Consider the following 14,032-nt stretch of genomic DNA (forward strand, 5'->3'; position numbering starts at 1 on the left):
GAGAAAGTAACGACAGGAATGGGTGAAAACAGATATTTCCTGCTAAGCCTGAGTAAAACTTTTCTGGGGCTCGTTGGAGAACTGTACCAACAGGCCTCTGAAATTCATTGAAAGTGTTAAGCCATCACAGTGCAGCAAGTCATGAGCACCTGGAAGGCAAAAAGCACTGGCAGCTTCTAGGAGATGTTCTCTCTGGACAGTGTTACGTAAATGATTTTTATTTATTTAGCCTCCTCGGTGATCCCTGCGCTCGACAGATAAAGGGGAAGCACTGCGAGCTTGTTCCAAGGAAACCTGCAGCCTGAGTTACAGATAAGTCCCTGCTGGTATTCAAAGAGGGTTACTTTCTGGGCAAATTTCCTTTTGCTTTGAAAGAAAGGAAACGCTTAGGATATAATAAAGAAGATAAAACAACTGCCGCCTTTGCAAAGCAAGCTGCATTCCCTTGGTAAATACCAGTGATATCACCACAGATTTAATTTTGTTCCTTTTGCCGTTCCTCAAAGTTAAACTTATGCATTTCCTCCCTTGCATACTCTCCTCTTCAGAGGAAGACATGGCTCAGGACACCACCTCCAAATCAGAACTTCACTTGGACATGTCCTGCCAATAAAATTCCCAGTAGAAACTGGAAAAAAGCCTGGCATCTTTTGCTTCTTTGGGCAATTTGCAAGGTGGATTTTTTTAATATACATATATATATATATATGTATGTGTGTATACACACATAATATATACATATAATACATACATATAATATATATTGTACATATACATAATACCTGTGGATAATACACAGATGCATGCAGTGCTGCAGGGGGACCAGCCAGCTCATGTATTCCCAAGACAAAGACACACTGGTGAATGCTGGGAGAGCCTACCCTGAGCCTGAATTCTGACCAGGAAAGACTGTTTGAAGGACACACAGGAGGCTTCAGACTACATGTCCCATTCAAGCTTGACCTTATTGGTGGAAAGCCCATTGACTGTGTGACACTGCCCACACAGCCCAGAACTGTCCACAAGCAACTTCACAAGCCAAGACACACAGCAGGCTTTTTTCTCCATCCCCCCAACATAAGGTGCAGTCAGTGACCTTCTCTTCATCGCATTTGAGAGTCCTCTTTGGGAAAGAGAGAGGCCATTTTAAGAAAGGGAAGGTATGTCCTATGTTGGCCCTGAGAATCCCACTGAGTGACAGGGAGCGGCTCTACAGCAATTGCTTTGTTTAAAATGCAAAACGTGGATGTGTTTAGAGGACGTATCAGCATCAATCACTGTATGCAAATACTGCCTGTGGAGAAGAGTTTCCCCTGTAAGTCACTCCTCACTGCCCTAATCGAGTTAACGCTAGCGGCTGAGGGCATGTTGAACGCTGATGGGCCACTGATAGTGCTGTCCCAGGAGAAGATTAATAAAAGGCAGCAGAAGTGCTTAGCCCCAAGCAGGGCACAAAGTCAGAGAGGGAGGCGAGGGGGGAGGACAAGGGTGTCTTTCTGTCTAGCAGTCGTTGCCCGTTATCACAGACACAAAAAAAGCAAAACCATGCAGCTCTCTTCTGCAATCACCAGCACACCTGGGGAGGAAGGTCAGCACAGATGACACGCACTGACTTGGACAGGAGACATTGCTGACTTGCAGTCTGTAACTCCCTTCGCAGGGGAACATGGATCCATAAAAGAGAAGTTTTAAAAAAAGCAGCAACTCCACTGCTGTTAAACTTAGCTGTACCTAAAACAACAGGGGTCTGTGTGCAGCCCAGGGACCCAGAAGCTGACAGCAGAAGCTAGAGCAGCAGAGAGAAACAACGCGAGGATTTGCTTCGCGTGTCATGAAGGAGGAGAGAGATGCATTACACACCGGCCTGACAATCACCAGGGGAAAACACCACAATTCTTGTGCCAGCTCTGCAAGGCTGTCGGGGCAGCCCTGCAATGCCCACAGCCAGTACCTGGTGAGGTGACAGCACGAATCCCAGCACTGGGCTACCTGTGACTGCACAGGAATGGTTTTCAGGCGCTAGTGATCTCTATCTATGCCACAAAGGCAAGGCCCTGGCTGGAGTGGGTAGTACCAACTACAGTGAAATTCTCTGGCAAATGCAGACCTTGTCCCTTCCTGGCAGATGAACTGTAAGTACTGCTAATGATAGTTATTAACATCATTCCCTCTCTTCCTCAGCAGCCAGAGCAGTAGGAGAAGGAGAGTGGGGAGGATGCAGATGTTCTCAATTTTCTCAGTGCTGTGAGCAGAAAAGGAATGGAGCACTGCAGTTGAGGCTGCTTTTCATCCGTCCACTGATAGTTATTGCCTACACTTTCCTCTTCTCTTCCTAGTGAACTCCTAAGCCTTCTACCTTGCCACCTTCTTTTAGCTTCTCCCATCATCACCTTGGCCACATGACCCACACCTGCTCTCTGCACCAAATTGTTGCCAATAGTTTCCCTCTTCTCACAGCCTCCTGTTGCAAAGACCTCTGCCCTGAGCTCCTCTTCCACCATGTCTGCCCTTCTCAGAATTTGAGTTATTGTCGCATGACTCTTGTACATCTGAGTTACTACCAGCTCCATGCAGAGTGGGAATCTTCTCTTTTATATATCTGTAAAGTGCTCAGAACATTTATATTGCTCTATAAATAAGGACAGTAAGAGTCTAATGCTGACAGCTCCAGCAGATGCATAGGAAAAGGATGATGGCCTACCCGTGAAGTGAGATCATTCTGCTTACTGGAAGATTTCATACCAAAACAGGCTTTTGCCTGGAGTCCAATAGCTATCAAAATCCTTCTGAGCCTAGCAAGAGCAAAGCTAGTGCTGTGTTAGGGAGCCAATTTAATGCAACAATTCTCAGCACTGTGCCTCTACCTGGCAAGCAATACAGAGTTACAAAGAGTTTGTATGAGAAGTACTGTCCAGATACGCTGTCCTGTTTTTGACTGTGACAGAGTTAGTAGTTCTTTTTAGCAGCTAGAAGAGCTCTGTGTTTTGGTTTTAGTCTGGGATTTGTTATGAGAAGAACGCTGACAGCCCACTGATGTTTATAGTTGGCACTGAGACCTCAAGGACTTCTCAGCTGCCGTGTTCTTGCCAGTTGCAGGAGCACAACAGGATAGGGGGGAGCATGGCCAGGACAAAGGGTCCACAACTCCCCTTATGATTTGAACTTAGATTTAGGAATGAGGGCAAAATTGGCCAATGAAGTATTCCATATCATGCAGCGTCATGCCCAGTATGTAGATGAGGGTTGATTAGGAAGAAGAGCTCTGGCTCTTCCAGGGGCTTTCTCTCTGGGACTCTCAGAGTGCTCGCTCTCTCTCTCGTCCCCTTTTCAGGCCTCTTGCTTGTCCCAGATTGTGGTGTTGGGACTCATCTGTTTCAGGATTGTTTGCTGGGACAGGACAGGCATTGATCGCTGAGTGGCGAGCAATTACACCGTGCGTCACTTGCTTGTATATATTTTTGTCATTATATTTATTATTATTATTATTACTACATTTTTGCAAATGTTGCAAAGGTTGTCGTTATCTGAAATCATTGCCAGAGCAGGAAGGAAGGGGTGAATGCTAAGTCTCTTTCTTCATCCTGTCATCTCCAAGTCCCAACAGATATTGGCTTGCCTCTGAGTTATTTCGGCTTGTCCACAGAAACTGATGGACCACTGATCTGCAGTTTGAGGGCTGCTTGTGGATTATTTTGGGACATGGATGAAAGACAGAAGATGGCAGGATGCTCTTTCAGTTATGTTCTAGCCCCACATATTCCACAGCTCTGACATGCTTAGCCCAAGCAGCTCTGAGGGACTTACACTGAACTGAAGGGTAGGGATTTTGCACGCTGCATCCCTTTCTCTATCTCTTGCATTTGAATACTTATGTCCTTCCACAGGCGCCAGCTGTGTAAGAGTTCCCTAGATTCAGCATCAGCTACCATCTCTATGGAATAAGGATGGGCTGTCAAATAAGCTTACCATCAGCTCTCCACTCCACAGTTGGAGTTGATCCTCCAGAGCCCAAGAGCTGAAACCCAGTCAACCCATTACCATTGGTCACAGCAGTCACTTCAGGGAGCAGAAAGGATGCTGTCTCTTTTCTAGTACCCAGTGGAAAGAGTTTGTTTCTGGAAAGACAGTTTGTTTCTGGCATACAACCTGTTTCCCTACCAGGGCAGGAGTGGAGAGGGAGCAGAAAACCTGGCATAGAGGGAGAGCGGGTGAGCAGCAGGTTCTGGCTTTACAAGAAGATGATAAATGATAACAGCATTAGGAACAAAACCAAACATCTTTCATGCTGTCAGAGCAATGAAGCCAGCACATAACAAGACATGGGCACAGGGCAGTGCGGTTGCTTTCCAGAGAAGTGCACAACTATCAAGTTACTTCTGCTCTGAGTCAACAGATCAATTCATCTTCCCTGGGTTCCTGCAGAAGAGGGCAGGGGACAAAGGGGTAGTTATTTCTCTCCAGTTACCTAAGAGCTTCAGCTGCTCCACAGTGCACTGAATTCAATAGACAGGGCCAGGTCAGCACTGGATGCCAGAGCAGAAGAGCTGTAAAAGGATGTAGATTGGAGAGCTCTAGATGATCATGGACTTCTTCCCACACTGCCCTAGTAGTTACCAAAGGGTACTGTGGGACACTACAGAGGAAGATGATAGCATCGGGGATTTAACACAGAAAGGAAAGAGCAGTCCAGAAGATGAGGACCACAGTGTCCAATACCCTTCACAGTGTTCCCCCAGATTCAGACTCCACAGACAGGTTTGCCGTCCTGCAGATCAGAAAAAAAATCCCTTCCTGGGGCTTACCTCATCTTCACAGGAGAGGTCACCAGGGCATTGGCAGTAGCTGGTGAAGGCAGGGCTGGAAAAGCAGTCACCCAGAGGTGACAGATCAGGCTTTGTGGGGAGCACGTTCAATGAATCAGTGTTCTGCTCAGTGCAGTTGCCCTCCTGCCTTTGTTGTAATCCAAGGCCTAGCAGTGCGGAAAAGATTAATGGCCAGCGTAGGATTAAGAATGGGATGGGGTGTCATGCCCAGTTTTGCTTTTACCAGCTCTCTATTGCCTCCTTCTATGCCCAAAGTTGGCCTTGTTCCCATATCGAATCAAATAGAAAACATGACACTAGTGAACATATGTGCATCTGGCCAGGAAGGACTTTTAAGCACTACTGGCCTGACAGACCATTCCTCTCAATATTAGGTTGTGCTGGAAAGTTATCCCTGCTAAACTCCAGTGAAAGTCATCCCTGCTAAACTCCAGTTCTCTTTAACAGAACAGTAACAATACTTAGTGATTCTTCCCCTGACAACCACATCTCGTCTTCCTGCACTAATGGCAAGAGACACAGCTGTTACTGTTCTTAGCTTGCATGTGGGGAAACGGACACTGTAAGGGAAGCGAGCTTCCAAAGTCGAATGTAGCAAGCATTCAAACGTAGGCTTTCACAACTCCCTGCTCTCCATATGGTTTATAATCTCTGTTTTGCAAATGCTGTCTCTCAAGATGATCTAAAACCTCTAGCAACCCACATACTTAACCACTGGACTGTCCATGAACTAGGTAGGCATCCTCCTCACCTCACTGCAAACAACTCTATAAGGCCCCATCAAGTAAGAAAGCTCTGCAATATCAGCTGGGCCATGTCTTCTTCTGGCTCTGAGGACCACTGGCTACTTTCTCACCTGCGGTGAGAGATGGCTGAGGACATAGGAACTTAAACAGAATGAATTGCTGTGCAAAAGACACCCTATGCTCAAGAACACAAGCAAACTGGGAAAAGTGGGAACATTCAGTAGAAAAGGCCTTTAGAGTCAGGCATGAACCAGATATGTCATGTGACAAAATGCAACAGAAAATGCAAACCCAGCCTGGAAGAAGGCAAGAGAAAGGAACATACAAATTGACACACCAGGTAGAACTGAGCATGTCTGGGGAATCCTGAAACCATCTACTGAACCCATTAAAAACAGCTTTGAGAGCAGCAGGATGAATGAATCCCAGCTTTTTATGGATTTGTGTCTTGTGCTGAATTTACTATGCTGCATATAAAAATAGGTGAATTCCAATTGGAGTTTTCCCCACAACTAGGACATTCATGCATCTCTTTTGCAGGACTGTCTTTTGTCAGTCTATCAAGGGGTAAGGTTTGGAAAATTTCACCCAGCACAGACACTGAAACAGTGTCTTCTCTGTCCAGGGAAATTGCTGGGACCTAGCACACTTAAGATCTCTGCATCTCTTTCAGATAAATTAATTTGGGGGTGAGAGTTTCAATTCAAAAGTTATTGTGAGGAATGAGTGAAAAAATATAGACAGAGAGTCACAGACAGACAGTGTGATCACTTAAGCCTTGTTTCATTTGGAAATGAGGCTTGAAGGAAGTAAAATCTTCTCTGTAACAACTGGAAATAGAAAGTTTACCAGAAAACTGATGTGTACGAATTATGAGAAGATTTGCATTATAAGAGGGAGATTAAGGAAGACGATGACACTGGAAGAAAACAGCACTTTTTCCTCGGCACCACAAATTTTGAGCAGAGATCAAACTTGGAGTTATTCTTTTCAGGTGATAAGGATGGAGCTTGGAAACAGCAAGACTCGCAGTAGGAAGAACTGGAAAAACTAACAAATCGAAAAGGAACAATTTCCCAGGATTTTATGTCTTTTGTTTGGGAACCCTTAAGAAAATAAAGAATAGAGCAGCCTTGCTGCTGAGTCAAAGCTCATTACAGAAACAGAATTTACAGCTCTATAGAGGGAATTCCAGCCACCTGCCCAGCCTCTACAGCACAGTAAAACGGTTGAGGTCACTGGAATTAGCGAGGGCAAAATCAGGCCCACCCAAAGAGAGAAGAGCTTCCTCTGGCAACCTTGCTGGTGATGCTCAGCATGCCTGTGCATTTCCCCACTGTTGAATACAGGCCCATTTGTCTAACCACCCCTGGCCTTGTTATTCCAAATAAGGATGAAGAACAATGAAGATATCTCCTCTGCCAGAGACCTGAAGCTTTGAATTGCTTTTTTCATGCTGGGCTTGGTCTTTTTCCCTCACGCACCAGCTGTTTCTTCTGCATCCTGCATGCCTTAGTCTAGTTCCTGTTCTGGGGACATGCTTTCTCCCAAGACAAAGTGGATGATTCAAGCCCTGTGCCTGACATGGAAAGCCACGTGTTACTGCACAAATGCTAATATTAGTTCCCAATAAGATCGCACACTGAAGAGCTTAGCTAACTCCTGAACTGGAAAAGGGGAAGCAAGAGTAAGTCAGAGTAAGGAATACTGGTCCTCTTGGAGTATGAGGTGAACCACTGGGACCCTTACTGTGACTGTAAATAAAACAATATCTGTGACAGGAATCTAAGTCTGGGGTGAAACAGTTGTTTGCAGAAGTAAGAAAAAATCATACAGCTGTGTCTGAGCAAAATCTAGGATGTGTAAAAGCCTATGCCATAAACCATAAAGATGTCTTATCTTGCAATAATGACCTTATGGCAGCATCTTCTATCCAAGCACCAGTGCTCCTCCACAGGGAAGATTATCAGTCTTGGTCTACCATCCCCACTGCTACTCCCATGTCATGCCAGCCTAGATCGCTGTGCAATGCCCCATCCTCTCTATGGTCAAGCACTCAGATCCTCTAATACCTGCCTACCTCTCAGTCCGATTCTGGACCTTTCTTGTCACTTAAAATGGATTTTTTAAATGCATATTTAACTTCATAGAATTTATATGCCACTGAGGAGAAATTCACACCCTCCTCCCAAATGAAAGAAGGAAGAAATAAAACCCTGTCCTTGACTTAACCTTTTACATGCACTATCTCAGCAAGGATGGAATTCATTCAGCAATGGTTCATTGTAGCTTTATTTCTAAATCACAAGTGACCAGTGCCTGGCCCACAGGCCAATTATAGCCTCCAGAACTGTACAGCAGTATGGGATAGCCTCATGACTCTTTTATCACTCAAATAGTTTCCAGTGGTTCTTTCTAAAAGTCCAATGTACAATGCTCAACTCAGACCATTTGTTTGAGTTCTGTGGAGCACCACATGGTTTGCTAAGTAGTTTTCCTGAGTTGTACATTTTTGTCCAGACATGGAAGACCTTTAATTTGTTGCACTGGACCCTATCATCAATGTGTCCATGAGGAAAGAAGTGAGTTACAGCTCCAGCTATCTGGAAGGTCCATGACACAAGGCAGCTTGCTCCACTGAACAAGTCTCCATTAAGCGTTGTTCCCACAAGAAGTGCTGTCTACCCCACAGGAGCACACACAGGGTTAACATTCTTGAATTTCTTCCCAGAGACAAATGGTTTGTGTTGAGAAACTGCTGCTGGGAAGGAAGAAAAAAAAAAAAAAGCCCCTTTTTTATTATTCCGAGGTGCATTTTAATTTGCACAAGCGACATTGTGTCTGTGATGGATTACATGGAGGGAAACATTACAGCCCAGCAAGCTCGGCGAGGAAAAAAATAAGGGAGATATGGGGAGGATTAAAAACAACCTATTGCAATGCAGAATTCTGATAAGGGGTCCATGGTGCCTTCAGAGCGGGAGCAGGTGGAGCTCAGAGTACCAAGAAAGAGAAGGGTCATGGTATAGGGTGAGGGAAGGGGAGTGGGGTGGCAGTAAAGACTGGAAGAGACTCCTTGGCCATGTAGTCTACTCTCTTCCTGCTACCAGCACCATCACAGAAACTCATAAAAGCTCAAGCTCCATCTTAAAATTCAGTCTGTTTCTCTTCCCTTGGAAAGATGTTACAGACTCTCACTTCTCTTTCTGATGGTTAGAAACCTTCATTTAATTTCCAGACTAATTTATTCTCAGCCAGTTTATACCCATTTGTTCTTGTGCCAACATTGTCCTTAAGCTTAAATAGCTGTTCTGTCTCTTGAGGGTTTTGTGGTTTGAAGTATTTATAGACAGAAATCATATCCCCTCTTTCCTCATTTTGCCTGACTGAACTAGTAAAGCTTTTAATATCCTGTAGAACAGATTCCCCATGTCACTGGTCATCCTAGTACCTTTCTGTTCTCTGTTCCACTTCATACCCATCCTTCTGGGGTATTAGTGACTGAAATTGTATGTGCTATTTCAGGAGTGGTCGTAACAGGCTCTTGGACAATTGCCCAATAGTTACTTTTCTCTACTGGAAGCATCTCTATGCTGAAAATGCCTCCTAGCTTTGGACCTTTCATCAGCACCATGCTGATCATTTGGCCAAGGCCATTAATGGTCAAGACAAGATCAGCCCTGAGAAAAGCCTCATTTCAGCATAGTACTTCAACTTTCAGCACTACTTGTTGCTGTCCCCTGCTTCAGTCACCCTTATGATTCCTCCACTAATCACCACGCGGCACCTTATCTAATGATTTTCTGAACTCGTGATGAACAGCTCTAGCCAGTTACCTTACCAAAGCCAGTTATCTCATTGCCTTTTATCCTATCTTCTATTTTGCTCTTGTCCTTCCTTTAAGAGTACCAAACTGCTGTACAAGCTAGAGAAAAATCCCTATTGCCTGCTAATTGTAAATGGTTTACTACACAAAGGTAGGTAATTTTGTCCCCTTGTTGTGGGGAGCAATGGTGATATGCAGTGGTCTCTTTACTATGGTCTTATATTTTCTTAAATACTCTTCAGGGTCTCAGCAGCATAACCAGAGTCTTTGTACTCTCTTTTTTTTTTCCCCAGCCTTTTCTTGTTTTGAACTAATATTAAAAGCATTTCTCCAGAGATATTAGTGCCTGAAATTAAAGAAGATAGATTTTTTTAGCACTTAGGGATGGAGGCATTTAATAACAATAAAAATGGAGCTTGGTAGGTGGTCTGAGAAATGCCCTAACACAGCAGGACAGACCTAAGAAAGCAGGCTGAATTAGGCAGCCTGTTGGTAAATCAAAGCATCACATTCTTGTATTTAGAATCACGGGGAGTATTTGAAGTGACCACAATAAAGATTTAACTGTTAATTTATAGGATGCGTCTTATTATAAAAATCCAGGCACACTCATAAAAAAGGAATGAAAAAAACCCACCCAGAACATCTTCATTAATAAACGCATAAATAAAAAGAGCCAGGCTACTCCAAAATCTAGCTAAGCTCCAATTCAAAATAGTACTGAGCACCTGGAAACACCAGCTACTTCCCTGGAAGCCACACAGGCTCAAAATCTTTCCTAATCAGAAGTTGAAAGCCTCTTGCCATAAACCCTGGAGGCTTTTCCTGCAGGAGAAATAGATGAGCCCTGTAGGACCCCTAAGGCCACTATAGCTGGGCTCTGATGCACCACATGAATTTCGCCACCAGTGTGCGTATATATGTGCATACTGCAAAGTAAACACATATTTACTTGTCTGTCCTGTAATTCTGTAAACGAAATGGCAGCTAAAATCATAGGAGGAGGTGTGAGTACTTGAACCCTAATGACTCCAAACATAATGTGCTTGTTTTTATAAGGCTATCATTACTTGTCATGAGTAAACTCACCCAGGTCTCACAAAATCATAGAATGGTTAGGGTTAGAAGGGACCTCAAAGATCGTCTAGTTCCAGCCCCCCTGCCATAGGCACGGACACCCTCCACTACACCAGGTTGCTCAAAGCCTCATCCAACCTGGCCTTGAACACTTCCAGGTTTTCCTTGTGCCTTGTCAGTAAGAAATGCTCTACTGCTTAAAGGCTGTCTGGCCCTGACTAATGCTATAGGCACAACGCAATTGTTCCCTGGCCTCCCTCCGTGTATCTTCTGGCAAGTCACAGATTGGACCCATTCGGTTGGTAAGGGAGGAACAGAAACCTGCATCCTTCCCTATCGCCCCGTGGCCTAAATCACACTACGAAGTAAAAGATCACAAACGCTTCTTTTTAATTCCAGAGTCAGTAAGGTTAACTCTACGTAACTGCTAACAAGAAGGTAACATATTCAAAGATGGTTTTCAGGAATGTGTTTTCCATTTTCCCCATGATCTGGGGCATCCCAGGACTCTCTATTAATAAAAAGTTGACTATGATCACTTTTCAGAGCAGAGCTAAACTCTGCTACTCTAAGACTGTGGAAAGGTCAGTGTTACACTTGTACTTGTCATGTCACAAAAGTAAGAAATCTCAGAGTCAACTTCCAGAAAATGCTAAGCAAATAATTTTAATAAAATGGAGTATTACTTCTAAAATCCACTTGTCTCTCTATGCCTCACTCTTCTGGCTCTACCTTTTGCAAGCAGACATCTTGTTGTATGCTTGAAGAAACTGTGTATCTCTCCTCAGAACACACATAAACTCCACTTCCTTCTCTGGGGGAGTAAATGTGCTTCTTTGAATAAATTCATCACAGAAAATTAAGAAGTATACAGTATCATTTGGAAAATTCAATGTCAGCTAATTAGTAATTGGCAAATAAGTGCTGGGGTATGAAGAGGCTGACTGCATTAGATGAGTCATTCAAACTGAATCCTTTAGGCAGCTAAAGTGTCAAGTTCCTTTACACTAATGTTGCTGTCACTGAAAAACATCAGAACTAAAATGGGTTCCAGCGGCGACTTGTAGGCAGGGATTCTGACATAGAGCCACTTCCCTCTCTCCCCGTGCATCACTAATCCTGCCAGCTCCTCTCTCTTCTACACGAGGTTTAGGCAGACAGGCAGCACAGCCTAATTGGCTTCTTTGGTGTGATGGACGTATGAGGGAATCGGTTAAAGAGCTCCGTGATAACCTTCCTCACCGAGATTTGTTTTCAAGACACAGTGGACATGGCAGGTAGCATTAGTACAGCCTGAAGATCTCTTGATATAGGAAGGGTCCTTTCTCAGAGTGATAGTATCATAAACATCCAGTCACCTAAGCAAGGCCCACTGCCCTTCTGTAGAACAAACAGGCAGTTCTCAGCCCCGTTCCCTGTGCGCAACCATGGACCCAGCTGGGGTGGGAGGGACAAATCTTCCCTCCAGACTCCTGAGTAAAGTGGTCTCACAGGCAGGGTGACAATACTGAGAACAGGCAGCAGGGAGAAGCATTGATGGCCATTGCTGATGCCATAGTTGCTCTACAGAGAAAGCCTCAGGCACCTCCATTTCCCCACAGGAAATGAGGGTTTCGAAAGAAATTATTCTACCTCAAATTCAATGGTATCCTACCACTGGAGCTCTCGGATTTGCTCTTGCTCCCAGCTAGCAGAGTCAGTACTGTTTGAAGTGGGGAATGGGTTGCTGGTGTCACATAGGGGGTTGGGGAGGTAGTAAAGAGAATGCATGGCCCCTGCTTCTTGTACGTGGGGGCCCTGGGGAAGCTACCTAACAGATTCAAAGGAAGGTGAGGTGGAGTGGGAGGCAGTCCAGGCAAGCCCAAAAGTCTCTGCTCACCGTCTCACATGACTCTGCCAGGTTTCAGAATACTCAGCATTATTGTCTGCCTCTGCTTGGATACAGAGTCTGCCTGTTTACTTACTGCCTTGATACCATATAGGTGTTTTTCCAGAAAAATCACAAGCTACAGGAAGGAAGGAGTGATTTCTACCAGCCAAATCCTGAAAACAACAAAATAAACCCTTTAAAAAGTTCTTTCCCTAACAAATTTCATACTGCCATGAAACAGTGGAGCTGTTGGAGCATCTGAAAATGTAAGTTCAAAAAAGCTTGATTCAAGGCAAACTAAGGTCACTGCCTCTTTCTCTAGAATGAGACTGCTGTGAAATAGTAGGGATTTCTAGGGAAAACTCTGAACATTAAATCACTCACATACACACAGTTTTTCAACAATGAGACAGCAGAGCAAGGTAGTGGATCTGTCATGTCAGTGTTCGGCATATGCCAGGTCCTTGGGAGGAGCCAGCTGGAAGATTAATCTACTATCAAACTACCTTTTTAAAATTATGTTCAAAAAAATAGGCAAAGCTTCAAGGATCTTTACCTAAAAGAGACAGTCAGTGTCACCAGTGTCACACTCGTGTGTCAGATGCTAACCCGGTGCCCATATGTCTGGGTACAGAGTGAATCTCAGTTGCCCTACAAGTCATGAAACAAGTTATGGGCTAATTCCACGTGTAATGGATGACTTTGCCAAGGTTCAGTCAAATCCTTTACATTATTAAAAACAACAGTGTCAGGTTATAATTACTAAAGACGCCTCTAGTCACAAAAGGCTTTAGAGATTATACCCAAAACTTTGATGGGACAAAGTTTACATGCCCATGGACTACTGTCCTCCTGAAAAAATTAGTTCAAAGATTTGCTCTCTCTAACTCTTTGGCAGCTCCCAGCCCCTCCCCAGCCTCCTAGAGAGCAGCACAAGCTCTACTTCTGTGGCACTTTTCAGGATATATGACATGTTGGAAACACCAATTGTGTAGCTTCCCCTTCTGATACTTTGCCGGCAACTTTCTTCCACAGCTCTATCAAAAGAAGATCACCATTGTCATCTTCATATCTACACAGGCAGTGGGAACTGGGATACTCCCCAGGTAAGGAATCATTCAGTTTCATTTAGCACAGTTTCCACTGCAATGTCAGCTCACTGCTAGACACCTGAAAACATGGTGTCCTTCTTTATGGCACAAATTCTTCTCCCTTCGGCGAAGACAGATTTTTAAATAACAGTATCAATGACCCCTTTCTCCATCATGATTTTAATGATAATAAAATATTATTATTAAAGTATTTTTTGCCAAGAAATATTGGACCAGATGATCCTTGAGGTCCCTTCCAACCTGGTATTCTATGGTTCTACGATTATTAAACTAAAGACAGGTAAACAGAATTCACTTCATCCTGACAAGTCTTGACCTTGATCCAGCAGCTTTCCTCGCATGTCAGAAGCACGGTTCTCCTTTTAGGCTCTATTTTCATGTGCACAGTGAATAGCACAATTAAGAATTGCTTCTTCATGTAAAAAGACTTCAAGTGTAGAGTGCACCACTGCACGCTTTTTGGATGCACTTAACAGTGCCTAACATAATTTTGTCTTCTGGCCCACAGGAAGTTGCTGTAGGATGAAGCCAAATTTCCACCATCTCCAAGTAACTTCCTCTTATGCATGGATTGCCCA

The sequence above is a fragment of the Tauraco erythrolophus genome, chromosome 6 (assembly GCF_009769465.1).
Source record: "Tauraco erythrolophus isolate bTauEry1 chromosome 6, bTauEry1.pri, whole genome shotgun sequence".
NCBI lineage: Eukaryota > Metazoa > Chordata > Aves > Musophagiformes > Musophagidae > Tauraco > Tauraco erythrolophus.